We start from the raw sequence: 16,953 nt of genomic DNA on the forward strand, positions 1-16,953 counted from the left end.
TTTCAGGTGTGCCCACCACAGCTGTCAGGTCGGCAAACTTAATGATGGTGTTGGAGTATGAAGTAGCTACACTGTTGTGTCAGACTGTATTCCTGCTTTTCTCAACAGGTGTGCAATTTCTCCCATCAAGCTTGTTTTTATAGATCACATCTTTTGGGTGGGAAGTGGCGTAAACCTCTTTCAGGCCTCATTTTGTGTTTACACAGTGATTATAAATGAGACCCCTGATCAAGATTTTTTACCCCTGATTCTCATCCGAATATCTGTCGATACTGAGTCATGATCCAATTGTAACCCACATAGAAAATGCGCTTATGGTGGATAAATATAATAAATATTTATTTCCTACATTCTCCAGTGTCCTTAAACGCACCCTTGAGTCACGTAGTTACGTGCGCACGCACGCTGAGCACCTTGCGAGCCTGTTAGCCAATCGCGTTCCTGTAGTCCTCTTCAATTGTGTGTCCTGCTCGGTTGGCAGACAGGCAAGGGGAGACGGGCTGCAGGGACGGCTGCAACAGGTACGCGACTCGTTTACACGCTGTTTCTCACATAATAATATATCGTGTGCACTTCTAACTCCAGCTATGCGTTGTACACTTTTAGAAGTTTGATACCAACTGCGTGCTGATGCTGGGTACTCGCTGTGTGACTGTCTAGGAGTGGAATTGGTGAGTCTGCTTGGTCTAGTTTCATTTTGCTACACGCCGTTAGCATTAGCATACTGTTAGCTGCGCCCATATGCCTGTACTTAATGGCGGAGCATTGTTATGCTAATGTAGCGGTGTTATCGGCTTTTGTAGCCCACTCTGCTTCTTGTTTAAAGCATTTACAAGCTATTTAAGGTTACGGTGACTGAATGGTTACACTGTGTATTTTTTTGGTTTATGCATCGCCAGCCGAAGCACTTTAGAGCCAATGCTTGTTGTATATTGTATGTTTATTATTACTGGTTGAATGTAATGATTTACTGTTGATATTTAATTGTGTATGCACTGAGAACTGAGAACAAAACAACCAAACTAGCTAGTATTAATGATCTATTGTTAAATAATTTTACTCATGGTTGGTCCTGTTTAATTAAACACAGGCCAGGTGTGCCCTGCTTGGTGCCACCACCCGACGGCGAGCTAAGCCCAAGAAGGAGCCTCGAACACCATCCTCACACAGCAACAGCACTCCTGTGGTTCGGTAGGGGCTGCTGCAGCCAGTCCACTCTCCTTTTTTGTTTTCCCCTCATTCACAATCCGCTTATGAACTCTGTTTTGCGCGCCCATGGACAATTATAATACCAATGAACATTCTGAATGAACTATGGACAATCAATCAATCTACCAATCTCTACTGCGGACTGTGATTTATCATCAGGGAGGTGATTGGGTGGAGTACAGGTACTCCAGGTATTTTCCTGGACTAGGACTGTTGCATTTCTTTTGCTGTTGCTATTGTGAAACTGTAAACTGAACTGTTTATTTGTGGTCAGAACGAATGGTTAAAACAAAGTGCACTTTTTCCCTCTTCAAACTTCTCTAATAATTTCAAATCAAGCTTGAACAAAGCCATATCTGCAGATTGTAAATATTTTGGGGCTACTGGTTGAATTCACTTTTTTTTTTCCCACTGTTAATAATAAGGCACTGGCCACTAAACCGTAAATATTTGTCTGTGTTGTCTTTATACTGCCACACGCACCTCCCAGAGCCGAACCTTAGCATTTTCTGATTTAGTCCAATTACCACCTTTTATAAAATTAATAAACTTATACTCTTCTTATTGAGCATTACTACATGTACTTGTTACATAATTTGTGGCGAGCTAGCCAGGAGGTCGTGGTTCAGTATAAATACAATTTTACTCATTTAGCATCACCAATCCACTCTCAAACATGGACTTGTTGGAGTCACTAGGTATCAAAATACCAAACGCGGTCTTGGTCAGTGGCGTTCCAGGATATAATGTAGATGAAATAGAAGATTTCCTTCTACAGTACGGTGCCATCGAGCGTTCTCTACCAATAAACTCACCGGAGTCTGATTTCCACAACATGTGGGTCGTTGAGTTTAAAACCGTGTCAGCTTTCGATTTATTGGGTCCAATTCTGCCATATACATTTAAGCCTGAAGATAATGAATATTGTGTTCAAGACTTGTCTAAAGTTTATTCGGCTAATGTTGGTTGCTCAAAGACTAAGACTTATTTAGCTGACTTAAAACAAGTAGCAAAACTGTCTGGTCAAGATTTTGCTGAAGTTTTACAAGAACTGATGTCCCAAATAAATGAAGCTGCTACAGAACTCCGCCCTGGTAAAACTGAGAGCCCCAAGGAGGAACCTGTCATGCCACTGGAAAACAAAATGGCTGCTCCCATTCCAGCACAAAACAAAATGGATGCCAGTCCTGCTCCACCAACTCACAATCTGGCTGTTGGGTCTGCTGCAGTTGGCACACATCCTGCTGGTACTCCACATTCAATCAACATATCTGCTTCTGATTTGAATCCACCTGGAGTACAGAGGTATGTTGTGGAACACATAGTGAAGAGCGATGACATTAACATGCGTTCATCTCACAGGTTGCGCATGTTTTGGAAGAACACCACGCCCACAGCATGAGGTGGACTATGATACATGGCGCTCTGGTGTGGACTTCATCTTGAAGGACCCAGCCATTTCTGAGCTACAAAGATCCAGACACATTCTCGACAGCCTTCTTCCACCTGGCTGACATTGTAAAGCACCTCAGCCCAGACCTTTCTGCAGAGACATACATCCAACATCTGGATTCAGCATTTGGAACTGTGCAGGACGGAGAGGAGCTTTATGTGAAGTTCATGGACACGCTTCAAGATTCGGGTGAGGAAACCGTCTGCTTATTTACAGAGACTGCAAGTAGCCCTGAGTCTGGCAGTCAAGCGGGGAGGAGTGAAGCCAAGTGAAGTGAACCGGCACCTACTCAGCCAGTTCTGCTGGGGATGCTGGGATAACACCCTCTTATCTGAGCTCCAGCTAAAGCAGAGAAAAGCAAGCCCACCTTCATTTGCTGAACTGTTGCTGCTTTTAAGAACTGAAGAAGATCGTGAAGCGAGCAAAACTCTGAGAATGAAGCAACATCTTGGAACATCTAGACAGAGTTGCAGCTCAAGCTCAGTTCGCCATAGAAGAGGAGAAAGGAGTTGCTGCTACCCTATCTGCTCTCACAAAGCAAGTGGCTGATATTCAAAAGCAACTGGCTGCTCTGACGGCCTCCCAGTCTCACCGGTCCAGTGCTCCTGTCCCAAAGCCTCACCAGAGACAAAGGACAACTCCAAGTGTGAACGCACCGCCCTCCAATCCGAAGCCTGGTTTCTGTTTTCGTTGTGGGGAGGACGGACACATCAGGCCACAGTGCAAGAATAGACCTAACCCAGCACTCGTTGATGCAAAACGGAAACAATTCAGTGAGAAGAAACAAAAGTGGCAGAAACGCAATCCAGCTTCTAATGGACATTTAAACTAGATTCAGTTCCTGTAGTGGGACATACAGGAACTGCGCGGGACCCACATTGTCCCTCAAGGTACAAGAAGACAGTTCACTGCGCAGACCAACAGACCCATCCGGGGCTAACCACAAAGCTGCCTCGTGGGCTTATCGGATCCAGATGCACAGCAGAAGTGGACATTGCTGGTCACACATACCAATGTCTCCTTGACACAGGATCACAGGTCACCACCATACCTGTGTCCTTTTACAATACACACCTTCAGAAGCAACCAATTCAACCACTCAATGATCTACTGCAAGTTGAAGGTGCTGCTGGTCAAACAGTCCCATATCTTGGCTATGTTGAGATCTCTATCAAGTTTCCCAGAGACTTTGTTGCTGAAGAATATGAAATATCTACACTGGCTTTAGTTGTTCCAGACACACACCCCAATGTTTCAGCAACAGTTTTAATTGGAATGAACACTCTAGAACCACTGTACGAGCAGTATCTTGGCGAACACCCAACATTCCAGCCTAGTGCCCATGGGTACAGAGCCGTGTTGAAAACGTTACAGCTGTCACATCAGCAGAAGGACAATGGCAACACAGGAGTTGTGCGACTTCTAAGCAAGGCTCCAGTGCGTGTTCCGGCCGGCCGCGATCGTCATCGAGAGGTTTTGCAAAAGTCACCTCTCCATCGTCCAGCCAGAGTGTCCTCCTACAACATCCTGCTTCCACTCTGCCCGGTGGTCTGTGTGTCAGCAGTTGTCTCATCACTCTTCCGGCTCTTCCTCCATACAAAGTTCCGTGGTCATCAACGAATCCGAGCAAGACACATTCATTCCACCCTTCAGTGTCATTGCGGATCTCGAGACATACCATTGCATCCTGTCTGAACACCAAGTGACCCATCTTCCAGCTGAGAAACCACCATCCAGCCTGAACATCAACTTTGGTGAGTCCCCACTGTCACCTGAATGGAAGAAGAGAATCACAGAAAGGTTGAATAACATCTCGGAGGTCTTTTCCCACCATGACTTGGATTTTGCTGCACAACGGCTGTGAAACATTACATCCCACTCCACGACAATACACCGTTCAAACTACGCGCCCGGCCAATCCATCCGCAGGACTATGAAGCTATTCGCCGTCACCTGCGTGAGCTTCTGGAAGCCGGAGTTATAAGGGAATCATCATCACCCTTTACGTCTCCTGTTGTTGTGGTGAGGAAGAAAAATGGTGAAGTCCGATTGTGCATCGACTACCGCAAACTAAACCTCCAGACAATTAAGGATGCATACCCCTTACCCAACCTGGAAGAATCGTTCTCAGCCCTCGCTGGTTCCAAATGGTTTTCAGTACTTGATCTGAAGTCCGGTTATTACCAGATCCAGATGGGTGAAGAAGATAAACCCAAGACAGCCTTTGTCACTCCACTTGGCTTCTGGGAGTTTAACCGGATGCCCCAAGGTGTTACCAATGCACCTAGCACATTTCAGCGCTTGATGGAACGCTGTATGGGGGACCTCCATCTGAAGGAGGTGCTGGTGTTCCTTGATGATTTGATCATTTTTTCTGATACCTTGGAGGAACACGAACAAAGGCTGCTGAGAGTCCTGAACCGGCTGAGAGAGTATGGGCTGAAATTGTCACCAGAGAAATGCCGATTCTTCCAAACATCTGTCCGCTACTTGGGCCACATTGTCTCAGAAAAAGGAGTTCAAACAGACCCAGAAAAGATAGAAACCATCAAAACCTGGCCGATTCCACAAACACTTAAACAGCTGAGATCTTTTCTGGGCTTCGCAGGGTATTATCGCCGTTTCATAAAGGACTACTCCATCATAGCCAAACCACTGAACGATCTGACTCGCGGATACGCACCTGCTCGCAAGTCAAAGAACCAGAAAACTCACAAGAAACCTACCTACAGTCCGACCCAGCCATTTGGGGAAAGATGGAACCCCAGCTGCCAAAATGCATTCAAGACACTGATTGGGAAACTTACCACTGCTCCAGTCCTTGGGTTTGCAGATCCATCTCGCCCATACATCCTTCACACTGATGCTAGCGTGATGGGACTCGGAGCAGCGTTATATCAGGAGCAAGAAGGAAAATTGAGAGTCATAGCCTATGCAAGCCGCGGGCTATCACAGAGTGAGGGCCGTTACCCAGCCCATAAACTGGAATTCCTTGCCCTCAAGTGGAGTGTCACGGAAAAATTCCAGGATTATTTGTATGGTGCTGACTTTACGGTGGTTACTGACAGCAACCCGCTGACGTACATCCTCACAACAGCTAAACTGGATGCTACAGGACATCGCTGGTTGGCTGCTCTATCCACATACTCATTCAAGCTGCTGTATCGGGCTGGTAAACAAAACCGTGATGCTGACGCTCCCTCGCGACGCCCTCACCCATGCTCCACTGAAGAAGCTCCCAAAGACTATGAACTTATCCATCAGTTCATTTCCCAACACGCTGCAGACTCTGATGCCATTCGAGAGGACATTGTGAAAGCTATCTGCCAAAATCATTTGGTCAAAGCTGCACGGCCAGATGATGGAGGTCAGATTGGTTTCACATTCATTGAGTCCTTGTCGACCAAAGCTGACACTATTCCTGACAGCTACTGCTCCGAAAGCCTCCACCAGCTGCCAGTCATTCCTGCTCTGAACATCCAAGAAAAACAACACACAGATCCCTGTATTCGAGAGCTTATCCACCAGCTAGACGGGGGAGAAGATCCCGCCGACTGCAAGAGCTGAGCTCCCTGAATTTCCTCTCCTGCTCAGAGAATGGTCCCGGTTGGAACTGGTGGATGGAGTCTTGTACAGGAGGAGACGGGACAATGAGGATCTGTTATACCAGCTTGTTCTCCCAGAAGAACTGCGTCCCATGGTCTTAAAAAGTCTCCATGACGATATGGGCCACATGGGGATCGAACGTACACTCGATCTTGTCCGTACAAGATTCTATTGGCCCAAGATGGCAATGGATGTGGAGCAGAAGATCAAGACCTGTGGCCGCTGTGTGCGCGGAAAGCCTTGCCCGAGAGAGCTGCACCGCTTGTTAGCATAAAAACCTCACGACCGCTTGAGCTCCTGTGCATGGATTTCCTGAGCCTCGAACCTGATTCCAGTAACACTCGTGACATCTTGGTTCTAACCGACCATTTCACCAAATTCACTGTTGCCATTCCTACGCCCAATCAAAAGGCAAGAACTGTGGCAAAATGTCTGTGGGAAAACTTCATCGTTTACTATGGCATTCCAGAGCGAATTCACACCGGACAAGGACAAGATTTTGAGTCAAAGTTGATCAAGGAATTTTGTGAGGTTGCAGGCATCCAGAAGAGTCGCACAACACCATACCATCCGAGGGGAAACCCAGTGGAACGTTTCAATCGGACGTTGTTGGCAATGTTGGGAACTTTGGAGCAAAAACAGAAGACAAGATGGAAAGAACATGTTAAACCATTGGTTCACGCTTACAATTGCACCAGGAACGAGGTCACAGGATTCACCCCGTATGAATTAATGTTCGGCAGAACACCTCGTTTACCTGTGGATCTAGCATTTGATCTCCCTTTGTGTAATGCCAAACACAAGAACCACTCTCAGTACGTCAAATCTCTCAAATCAAGATTGGAAGGAAGCTTAAAAATTGCTTCGACCAATGCTTCCAAATCTGCTGACCGGAACAAAGCCCGCTTTGATAACCGTGTGATACCATCAGCACTGGAACCAGGGGACCGGGTGCTAGTGAGGAATGTCCGTCTTCGTGGGAAACATAAACTTTCCGACAAATGGGAGGAAGAAGTTTATGTCGTTGTCCATCGAGCTGGAGATCTTCCGGTTTATAGAGTGAAACCTGAAAGCAGTGACGGACCTACGCGGACCCTGCACCGTGACCTCCTCCTTCCATGTGGTTTCCTCGTGGACAGTAATGAGAACTCACCCTCTGTAGAGCACGCACCTGTCCGCAGACCCAGAACTCGTCAGCAGAGCCAGAATCCAGATCATCCAGATCCTTCCACAGACTCTCCCGCTGAGGATGAAGATTCAGAGAGTTTGGTCTCTTTAAATGTCAGTCCTCCTACTTTACATTTCACAGTGGAGAAGCAACATCACTATTCAGCTGCATCCACTGAGAGTGAAAACGAAAGAGCACTGATTATTGATCCTCCAGTTGAAACTGAAGACCAAAGAGAGCCACCTCCAGTTGAAGAATCCAGCAGTGAGCAGTCTGAATCTGACATGGAAGAGAACTTACCAGAACCTGTTGAAAATCCACCTATCGAATGGTGAAGACCAAAACTTACCTGGAAATGAACAAATACTTACCGAAGATTCTGTCGTTTCCACCGAAGATTCCCCCGAAGAACACAATCCTGTGGGGATACCTGAAAATGATCCTGGCATAGTTGACATTGCACTGAGACGTTCAGGACGACAAAGAGCGCAACCTCAAAGACTCCAATATATCACTCGCGGCAATCCATTGATTTCCGTAGTACAAACTATGTTACACAGTCTGTCTGATGCATTAGGCGTTAGTACTACTGCCGATGCTAACTGTCCCTTGTCCGTTCACGTTGTTTAGTTTTAACATGCAACGGGACGTGCATGATTTAAGGTGGGCAGGCTGTAACCCACATAGAAAATGCGCTTATGGTGGATAAATATAATAAATATTTATTTCCTACATTCTCCAGTGTCCTTAAACGCACCCTTGAGTCACGTAGTTACGTGCGCACGCACGCTGAGCACCTTGCGAGCCTGTTAGCCAATCGCGTTCCTGTAGTCCTCTTCAATTGTGTGTCCTGCTCGGTTGGCAGACAGGCAAGGGGAGACGGGCTGCAGGGACGGCTGCAACAGGTACGCGACTCGTTTACACGCTGTTTCTCACATAATATATCGTGTGCACTTCTAACTCCAGCTATGCGTTGTACACTTTTAGAAGTTTGATACCAACTGCGTGCTGATGCTGGGTACTCGCTGTGTGACTGTCTAGGAGTGGAATTGGTGAGTCTGCTTGGTCTAGTTTCATTTTGCTACACGCCGTTAGCATTAGCATACTGTTAGCTGCGCCCATATGCCTGTACTTAATGGCGGAGCATTGTTATGCTAATGTAGCGGTGTTATCGGCTTTGTAGCCCACTCTGCTTCTTGTTTAAAGCATTTACAAGCTATTTAAGGTTACGGTGACTGAATGGTTACACTGTGTATTTTTTGGTTTATGCATCGCCGAAGCACTTTAGAGCCAATGCTTGTTGTATATTGTATGTTTATTATTACTGGTTGAATGTAATGATTTACTGTTGATATTTAATTGTGTATGCACTGAGAACTGAGAACAAAACAACCAAACTAGCTAGTATTAATGATCTATTGTTAAATAATTTTACTCATGGTTGGTGCTGTTTAATTAAACACAGGCCAGGTGTGCCCTGCTTGGTGCCACCACCCGACGGCGAGCTAAGCCCAAGAAGGAGCCTCGAACACCATCCTCACACAGCAACAGCACTCCTGTGGTTCGGTAGGGCTGCTGCAGCCAGTCCACTCTCCTTTTTTGTTTTCCCCTCATTCACAATCCGCTTATGAACTCTGTTTTGCGCGCCCATGGACAATTATAATACCAATGAACATTCTGAATGAACTATGGACAATCAATCAATCTACCAATCTCTACTGCGGACTGTGATTTATCATCAGGGAGGTGATTGGGTGGAGTACAGGTACTCCAGGTATTTTCCTGGACTAGGACTGTTGCATTTCTTTTGCTGTTGCTATTGTGAAACTGTAAACTGAACTGTTTATTTGGGGTCAGAACGAATGGTTAAAACAAAGTGCACTTTTTCCCTCTTCAAACTTCTCTAATAATTTCAAATCAAGCTTGAACAAAGTCATATCTGCAGATTGTAAATATTTTGGGGCTACTGGTTGAATTCACTTTTTTTTTTCCCACTGTTAATAATAAGGCACTGGCCACTAAACCGTAAATATTTGTCTGTGTTGTCTTTATACTGCCACACGCACCTCCCAGAGCCGAACCTTAGCATTTTCTGATTTAGTCCAATTACCACCTTTATAAAATTAATAAACTTATACTCTTCTTATTGAGCATTACTACATGTACTTGCTACACAATATTTCCAGTTTTCTAGATAATAGAGCAGCAAAGTGCACAGTCCTTTAAAGTTACTTAATTCAATCCAGTGTATATGCTTGAAAATTGAATAGCCCTGCAATACATTAAGATAAAAGCTACCTTCATCCAAGCTGTTCCTTAAGGATTTTTTATTTATGTATGTATTCTTTTTTTTTTTAACAAATTAACAAAGTATAAAATATCAGACTTTCTCTTTAATCTTTTTACTCTTGTCGCTGTCTCAAGGGAATTTCTCTTTCCCATTATGAGAGTATTCTCCAGTGACTGTTTACATGCCACCCCCCCTTCTCAGTGTGTTCCTCTTCTTCCTCTACGGATCACTCTGCAAGTACTGGCTCCCACAACCTCTCCCCCTACAGGCTCCAACTGCAACTGCCACTAACCAATACTGCCAGCTCCAGGTCAAATCCCAAACATCCTACAGTTGCCAGCCCTTCACAATATGTTTCCATCGATTAAGTTTTCCCTCCCACAAACATTCCTGTAATCATCACTGAAAGACCCTACTTAATCAAGCCTCGCTTTGCTCACAGACGTGCCCAGAATTTACTACCCATTACCATTCCTCAGTCCTCTCAAACAGTCCTAAAGCAACGTCATCTGAAACTGGCTCTATTCAACACACAATCTCTGAACAACAAAAGCCTCATTCTGAATGAATTCATCACTGACAATAACCTGGATTTTCTTTGCATCACTGAAACATGGCACAAACACCTGGACTATTTTTCACTTAATCAGACCACACCTACAGGATTCACATACAGTGATGAACCTTGCCCTGAAGGCCGCGGAGGTGGTGTTGCTGCTATTCGGTGGAAGGACATCAAAATAACCACCGTTTACATCCCTGCAGTTAACTCATTTGAACATTTGAACCCCCCCCCCCCCCCCAGTCCTACTACTCTCATCTCATACACTCTGACTCCAACAACCCCAAAACTCTTTTCTCCACATTAAAAAAAACTTCTCAAACCCATCGACAACACCTCCACATCCTTCACACTCAACAAGTGCAACTCATTCTAAGGCTGTGCAATTAATTGTCTGGTGATTGCGATTACAATTTTGAGGTCAAACGATTTCAAAATTAATGAAATCGAGTGTAAACGATTTTTGGTCACGGATGCCTAGAGATGTTATTTTGACTTCTATGGAAGCCGCGCATGCGCAATTTCTATTCACTCCATGAGCCAGTGAAGTAGGTAAACTATGAATAATGCGAGGGGCAGGTGATCGCGAAAGATTTCAAAAACAGCGTGTGGAAAATGGCAGAGGGAGAGCAAGAGAGGTTGGTGTGTGTGTGTGTGTGTGTGTGTGTGTGTCTGTGTGTGTGCGCGCACGCGTGTGTGTGTGTGTGTGTGCGCGCACGCGTGTGTGTGTGTGTGTGCGTGCGTGTGCGCATCGGGGCCGATCTCCACCATACGTGATACAGAGAGCAGAGGAGAATTGTCGAGCACCTGCCCCTTTGCCCCTTGATGGGCAAGTGCCCTTTTGTCAAGGCATTTTTTTTTTTTTAATTTTGGTGCGTGTGTGTGTGTGTGTGTGTGTGTGTGTGTGTGTGTGTGTGTGTGTGTGTGTGTAGGCCTGCCTGTGCTGTTTAACAATAACATTTAACAATTAATAATAATTAATCATAATTTGGACTGTTGGACTGTTATAATTACAATATTTTAAATAACACACTGTATTTCTATATTTTGTAAAGAAAATGCATTCAGAACAGAATTAGAATAGATGTATATTGTAAATATGACAAAATATTGCTTTCACAGCAGCAAAGTTAATGTTTACAACAGCAAAATTATTAAACTGAACAATATCTCACCAGGAGGAAAATGTCAGTAAAAAATGTCATTTTAACTAATATATTGTGTGTATGTATACATCTATAAATATATGTATATTTATCTGCGCAATTTAAACATTTAATTAGCTTTCTGCCTTGCGCAAAGTGGATAGTCAAACAAATTGAATGTAAGCATAAATACATTATGTTATATTGATTACGTTATTACTTTATTCTTATTAAGATCACTTTATTATTATAGCACTAGGAATAAATAATTAAGGACAGATTCTGGATCAGCACCATGGAGCAAACTTGTGGCCATAGTATACAGTATTTCTGGAAAAGGAATGAAAAGTCACTGTGTGTGTGTGTGTGTGTGTGTGTGTGTGTGTGTGTGTGTGTGTGTGTGTGTGTGTGTGTGTGCGCGCTGGGGAATCAGATTTTCTTTTATTAATCATGATATTTCATTGTGCAGACATGCCTCGTAAGGAGAGGAGGTGGAAGCAAAAACAAAAGGAGCGGCGTGAGGCTGCTAAAGGTAGTGGATCCCTCACCAGCTGGGTGAAGAGCACAACAGGTAAGAATAACACATGTACCAGTTGTTTACATTGCAGAGATATTTGGGTATAAAATACAACAGCAGCAGCCATCAGTCCTGTGAGCATTTCCCCCTGTTTACTTCCAGCAGTCAGCCTTGGCTGCAGCCTCTCTCAGCAACCAGTCTTCTGCAAACCATCAGCACTACAGTAGGTCAGTGAGCCAGTTCCAAGCACTGTCAGCAATCTTTGCATCTTGTCATTATCACATAACACTTGTTTAATCAGCTACCATCTTTCCCATGCTTGTTTTAATGTCTACAGTCTCAGATCAACACAGCCCTCCAACACTTCAAGCAGCAGCAGCCCCAGCAACCCCTCAACAGCAACTGTACCCCATCAGGTAAAACACAGGCTACTTTAGATTGTCCCCACCTGATGAAAAGGGATGGGGACAATAATAGAGTATGATGCGAGTTCATGTTACATTCTTTATGAATATAGGTTGCTATAATTCAGCTAGTTATGCTGTCATAAGGTGTTTTAAAGTCTTGTTCCATGTGCCCCTTTTTAACGTTCAGCACCTGCCCCTCCAAAGGTCTCTGCACGGCCCCGGTCCTCTCCTTTTCATCCTTTACATCCTCCCACTTGGTAACATCATCCGCTGATATGGCCTCCATTTCCACTGCTATGCCGTCGATGTCCAGATCTACATCGCCACTAAATCCATCACTACAGCTATCTGCTCCACACTTGATAATTGCCTCACTGAACTAAAATCCTGGATGCAAACTAACTTTCTACAACTCAACTGTGACAAATCAGACATGATCATAATCGGCCCCAGTTCCCTTACTAAAACCATCCATAATTTCAGCCTTAATGTTTCAAATTCTACACTTTCTCCATCTCCACATCTACACAACCTCAGAGTCACTTTCGACAGCAACCTTTCATTTGAACTGCATGGTAATCGTATCACCAAAACCACTTTCTTCCATCTAAAAAACATAGCTCAGCTCTGCTCCTCACTCACCTTCTCCACTGCAGAAACTCTGATTCACACATTCATCACATCCAGACTCGACTACTGCAATAGCATTCTGTATGGTTCATCCTCTAAAGTCCTCAATAAACTACAGTAGGCCTACATCCAGAACTCTGCTGCCTGTATCCTCACCCAGTCCCGCTCCTCCGTCCTTCAGAACCTCCACTGGCTCCCAAGTCCTCAACGCATTCAGTTCAAAGTAATGCTGCACGATTTGATAAAAATGTGCGATTGCGATTTGAGTGAACAATATCACGATTTGCGATTGCGATTTCAATATAATAAAAAAAAAATGGTATCATTAGTCTTCTTGCTTGATTCAGTGTTTCCCCTACATTATATTAGGGGGCACTGACCTGACCTGACACACTGACCTAACCTGACCTGACATAATTATTGTTAAGGACAGTGTAAATGACCATCAACAGACAGAGCACAGTCAATCACCCTGCTTGCACAGCAGCGCAGCCCAGCACTGGACACACAGCGGAGCGAGCCTGTGTTGCATTCAGGCGTTGTCACATAAATGACAAATTCCAGAACATGAATAGCACAACACAGCAGCATGTCAAGTGGGCCGAAACCGAGCAAAATTGCTCAGTTTTTCATTTGTTATCATATAGTTTGTTATGGAGTCCATGATTTCCCTGTGACACTTACAAATGTTTGCGTAACTGTGCTTGGATGTTGTTGTATGAGGTTCTGGCGACTTTTAGTTGTCCCTTTGTCTTTAAAATTTCTCTCATATGCATTCTCCCTACTTTTCTCTGTGCTGTCTCAAGTGTTGACATAGATTGGTCGTGTTGCCGCGGGAGGTGCCAACTTTAACGTTTAAACTTTTACACAGCACATCTTTCTGTTCAACGTCACCGTACCTGAATCCAAAGTATCGCCATATAATAGACATTGGGGTCTTTTCGCCACCAACTCAGCCTGTTCTTGGTTGTGCTCATGCTCTTCTTCTGTGTCTGTGTTTGTCACTGCTGCACGCCGGGTGGTCACCTGACCATAAGTGCTGCACACACCAGGATAGCTTGTGGGCGTGATGTCAACAAACTCCACACACTACAGGATAGTGATGGGCAAAGTAGTTTTTTAGACGTTACTGAATCACTAGAATCAGTTCATTAAAAAGATTCATTCAAAAGATTCGTTCAAACGATTCGTTCACCTGACTGCCCTGACTGTGTACCGCGTAGTCCGACTCAGTCTCTCTTCGTTGCTGCTGCTGCTGCGTCTGCCCTGCACTGGTGAGTCTCATTACTGGCTAGCCTAATGTTTTAAGTTTGTTTATCTGGAAACTAAGTCTGTTAAAACACTGGGGAGGTGTGTGATTGTGTTCATGTGGCTTGACTCCTGGCTACATTAGCCATTAGCTTGGAGAAAACAGTCCCTATGAAAGTGTATCACTGAGAAGAAATGATTTGAATCACTCAGGAATCAAGGTTACATCGTTCACTGAGTGATTCGTTCACCGAGTGATTCGTCATGCGGTAAGCAGTCCCTCCCTGCACCCTGGCTGCCTCGTGACTCGTGAGTGATTCATCGTACACACGGACCGAATCAGCAGTTCCACTCCCGGCCTGCATGCTCGCTGCTGAGCTCAACTGAACTGAGAAATGAACGAATCAGTTCTGGAAGTGATTCAGTTCAGTACGTTCACTCAACAGATTCGTTCTTTTGAACAATTCCTCGCAAATGACACAACAGTACTACAGGACAGGTAGTCATGTTCACAGGCAAATACGTTAACATTTATTTACATTAAATTGCAAATCGCAGCCTTTTATGCGGTTATGTATTTGCACAGCCTGACATCGTGATTGCGATTGAACTAGTGCTGCGCGAGTAATCTAATCGCAAAGTCCTCCTCCTCACCTTCAAAGCCCTCCATAACCTGGCCCAATTTTACCTCACTGACCTGTTGCATCGTCACATCCCCTCCCGCAGTCTCCGCTCCTCTGATGCAAATCTCCTCTCTCTACCACACAGGACCAAGCACAAAACCTGGGGGGACAAATCCTTCTCCACTGCTGCCCCCTCCCTCTGGAACTCTCTTCCCCAACACAACCGTAACTGTACAGACTTAAACTCTTTCAAATGTTTGCTCAAAACCCACCTGTTCAGGCTTGCATTCAATCCCTATTCTTGCTCTTAACTGTGTTGTACTGCTCTTATGTTGTTTTAATTTTGTTTTTTTCTTGTTTTTGTAAAATGTTTTTGAGTGTTTTGAAAAGCTCTATACAAATAAAATGCATTATTATTATTATTATTATTATTATTATTATTATTATTATTATTATTATTATTATTTGTTGCTTTGGTGCAGCCTCAGTTAGCCTACCTGAATGAACTGCAGTCTTATTTTCATTGTCTGTGCAGATTAGGCTACATTCATAAATTATTCTTACTGGCTTTTTGCTTGCTGGACTTTTATTGCAATTGCAATGGCATGGTGAGTAGGCTTAAGCAATATTATGGTCTTATGGTATACCAGGGTAATTAGAAATTCCGTCAGCATGATTTTTAATGCCATCAAAAACACAGGCACTCCTCTGTCTATTAAACCCATTGTATGTAGTGTCCATCACGTGCCACCAGAGGTCAGTCCACCACTACTGGTGGAACAGGCAGCTGAGCTGACAGACACCACGGGTCTGTTTCACAAATCAGGTTTAGTGAAAACTCTGAGTCTGGTAACCCTGAAATGAGGGAAACTCTGGGTTTTCTGTTTCAGAAAGGGAGGTAACTTATACCAGAGAAAGCGGAGTAACTCCAGCCCGTTTCAGAAAGAGACGTAACTGAAGCTCTGTGTCAGTTACTATGGTAACTGACTCTGTGAACCTAACCTGGTCGGGAGCAGGTTTTCTTCAATGAACCTCAAGTTTCTAGCTGTCTCCTCCCTTTTACGCCACACACACAGTGTGATTCATTCATTCATTCGTTTAGTGTCGCACGGGTTTCAGCGAGTTTGATCATCTGTCCTCAAGGTAAAGTCGGATCCTAAAATGTGTTCTAGTTCTAAATCTACTTTTTTCGACCATGGCATGTCATGGAGGACATGGAGGACCCTGTGGATGAAGAGGCAGTGTTACTGAGGAGGGAGTCACGCATTCGTCAGGAGATTATTCACAGGCCCAGAATTGACGTATTATCATTTCCAGAACATTTTCTCTTTGAACGGTACCGTTTCACATCACAGTCCATCATTTATATCCGTAACCTCATCTGTCATGACATAACCAACGTCACCAACCGTGGACGTACGCTTTCATCTACCCAGATTCTTTGTGTTGCTCTTCGTTCTTTTGCAAACGAGAGTTTTCTGTATAATATCGGAGATGCAGAAAATATCAGTAAGGCCATTGTCTGCAGAGCCGTGAGAAAAGTGTCCCTTGCTCTGAAACATCTATTAAAGTCTTTTGTTGTGTTCCCTGGACATAAACCCGTGAGGGTCATCAAGGAGGAGTTCCACAGGATTGCAGGTGAATGATGTAGAAATCAGTTAAAATTTATGATTATAAATCATATTCAGTTAATGACATGGTGCTGCAACCTCAGACTGAGATTAGTCATTTTAATTTCTTTTAGGATTCCCGGTGTGATAGGGTGCACTGATGGAACCCACATTCCCATCATTGCTCCTTCACAAAATGAAGGAGACTATGTGAATAGGAAGTCCATTCACAGCATTAAAGGTAGGATCTGAAGGAATTTCAAACAAAACAAAATATAGACATCAGGGCCGCCCCTCCCTAAACGCAGAACACGCGCTGTGCGTAGGACCTCATCTTCCATGGGGGGCCACATTTTGCGCGAGGGGACGCATTTCCGTGAGGCGCACGTAGAATCAGCTCGAGGAAGGAGAGAAGAGACCTGACCGCCCATGCGTCGTTGCAATGATTGACAGCACTGGACATCTTAACAATAAGAGGGGTGCGC

At 44.5% G+C, this 16,953-nt stretch overlaps 1 protein-coding gene and 1 long non-coding RNA gene across 7 annotated transcripts in view; one reads left to right on the top strand and one right to left on the bottom strand.

The window, feature by feature from the left end:
* Positions 1–16,953, bottom strand: part of LOC125890225 (voltage-dependent N-type calcium channel subunit alpha-1B-like) — a 657,655-nt gene that overhangs the window by 468,602 nt on the left and 172,100 nt on the right. The window lies entirely within an intron of this gene.
* Positions 345–16,879, top strand: LOC125890290 (uncharacterized). 6 transcript variants are annotated; one of them, XR_007449530.1, is made up of 8 exons: positions 345–521; positions 607–671; positions 1,091–1,191; positions 11,903–12,004; positions 12,113–12,177; positions 12,288–12,366; positions 12,545–12,614; positions 15,004–16,879. It is a non-coding gene; the product is annotated as an uncharacterized LOC125890290 (long non-coding RNA). The 6 variants fall into 6 exon arrangements; XR_007449529.1 differs by lacking the exon at positions 15,004–16,879 and having other exon boundaries at positions 349–521; positions 12,545–14,983; XR_007449525.1 differs by lacking the exon at positions 12,545–12,614 and having other exon boundaries at positions 353–521.

The sequence above is a fragment of the Epinephelus fuscoguttatus genome, linkage group LG6 (assembly GCF_011397635.1).
Source record: "Epinephelus fuscoguttatus linkage group LG6, E.fuscoguttatus.final_Chr_v1".
In the NCBI taxonomy this organism is placed as follows: Eukaryota; Metazoa; Chordata; class Actinopteri; order Perciformes; family Serranidae; genus Epinephelus; species Epinephelus fuscoguttatus.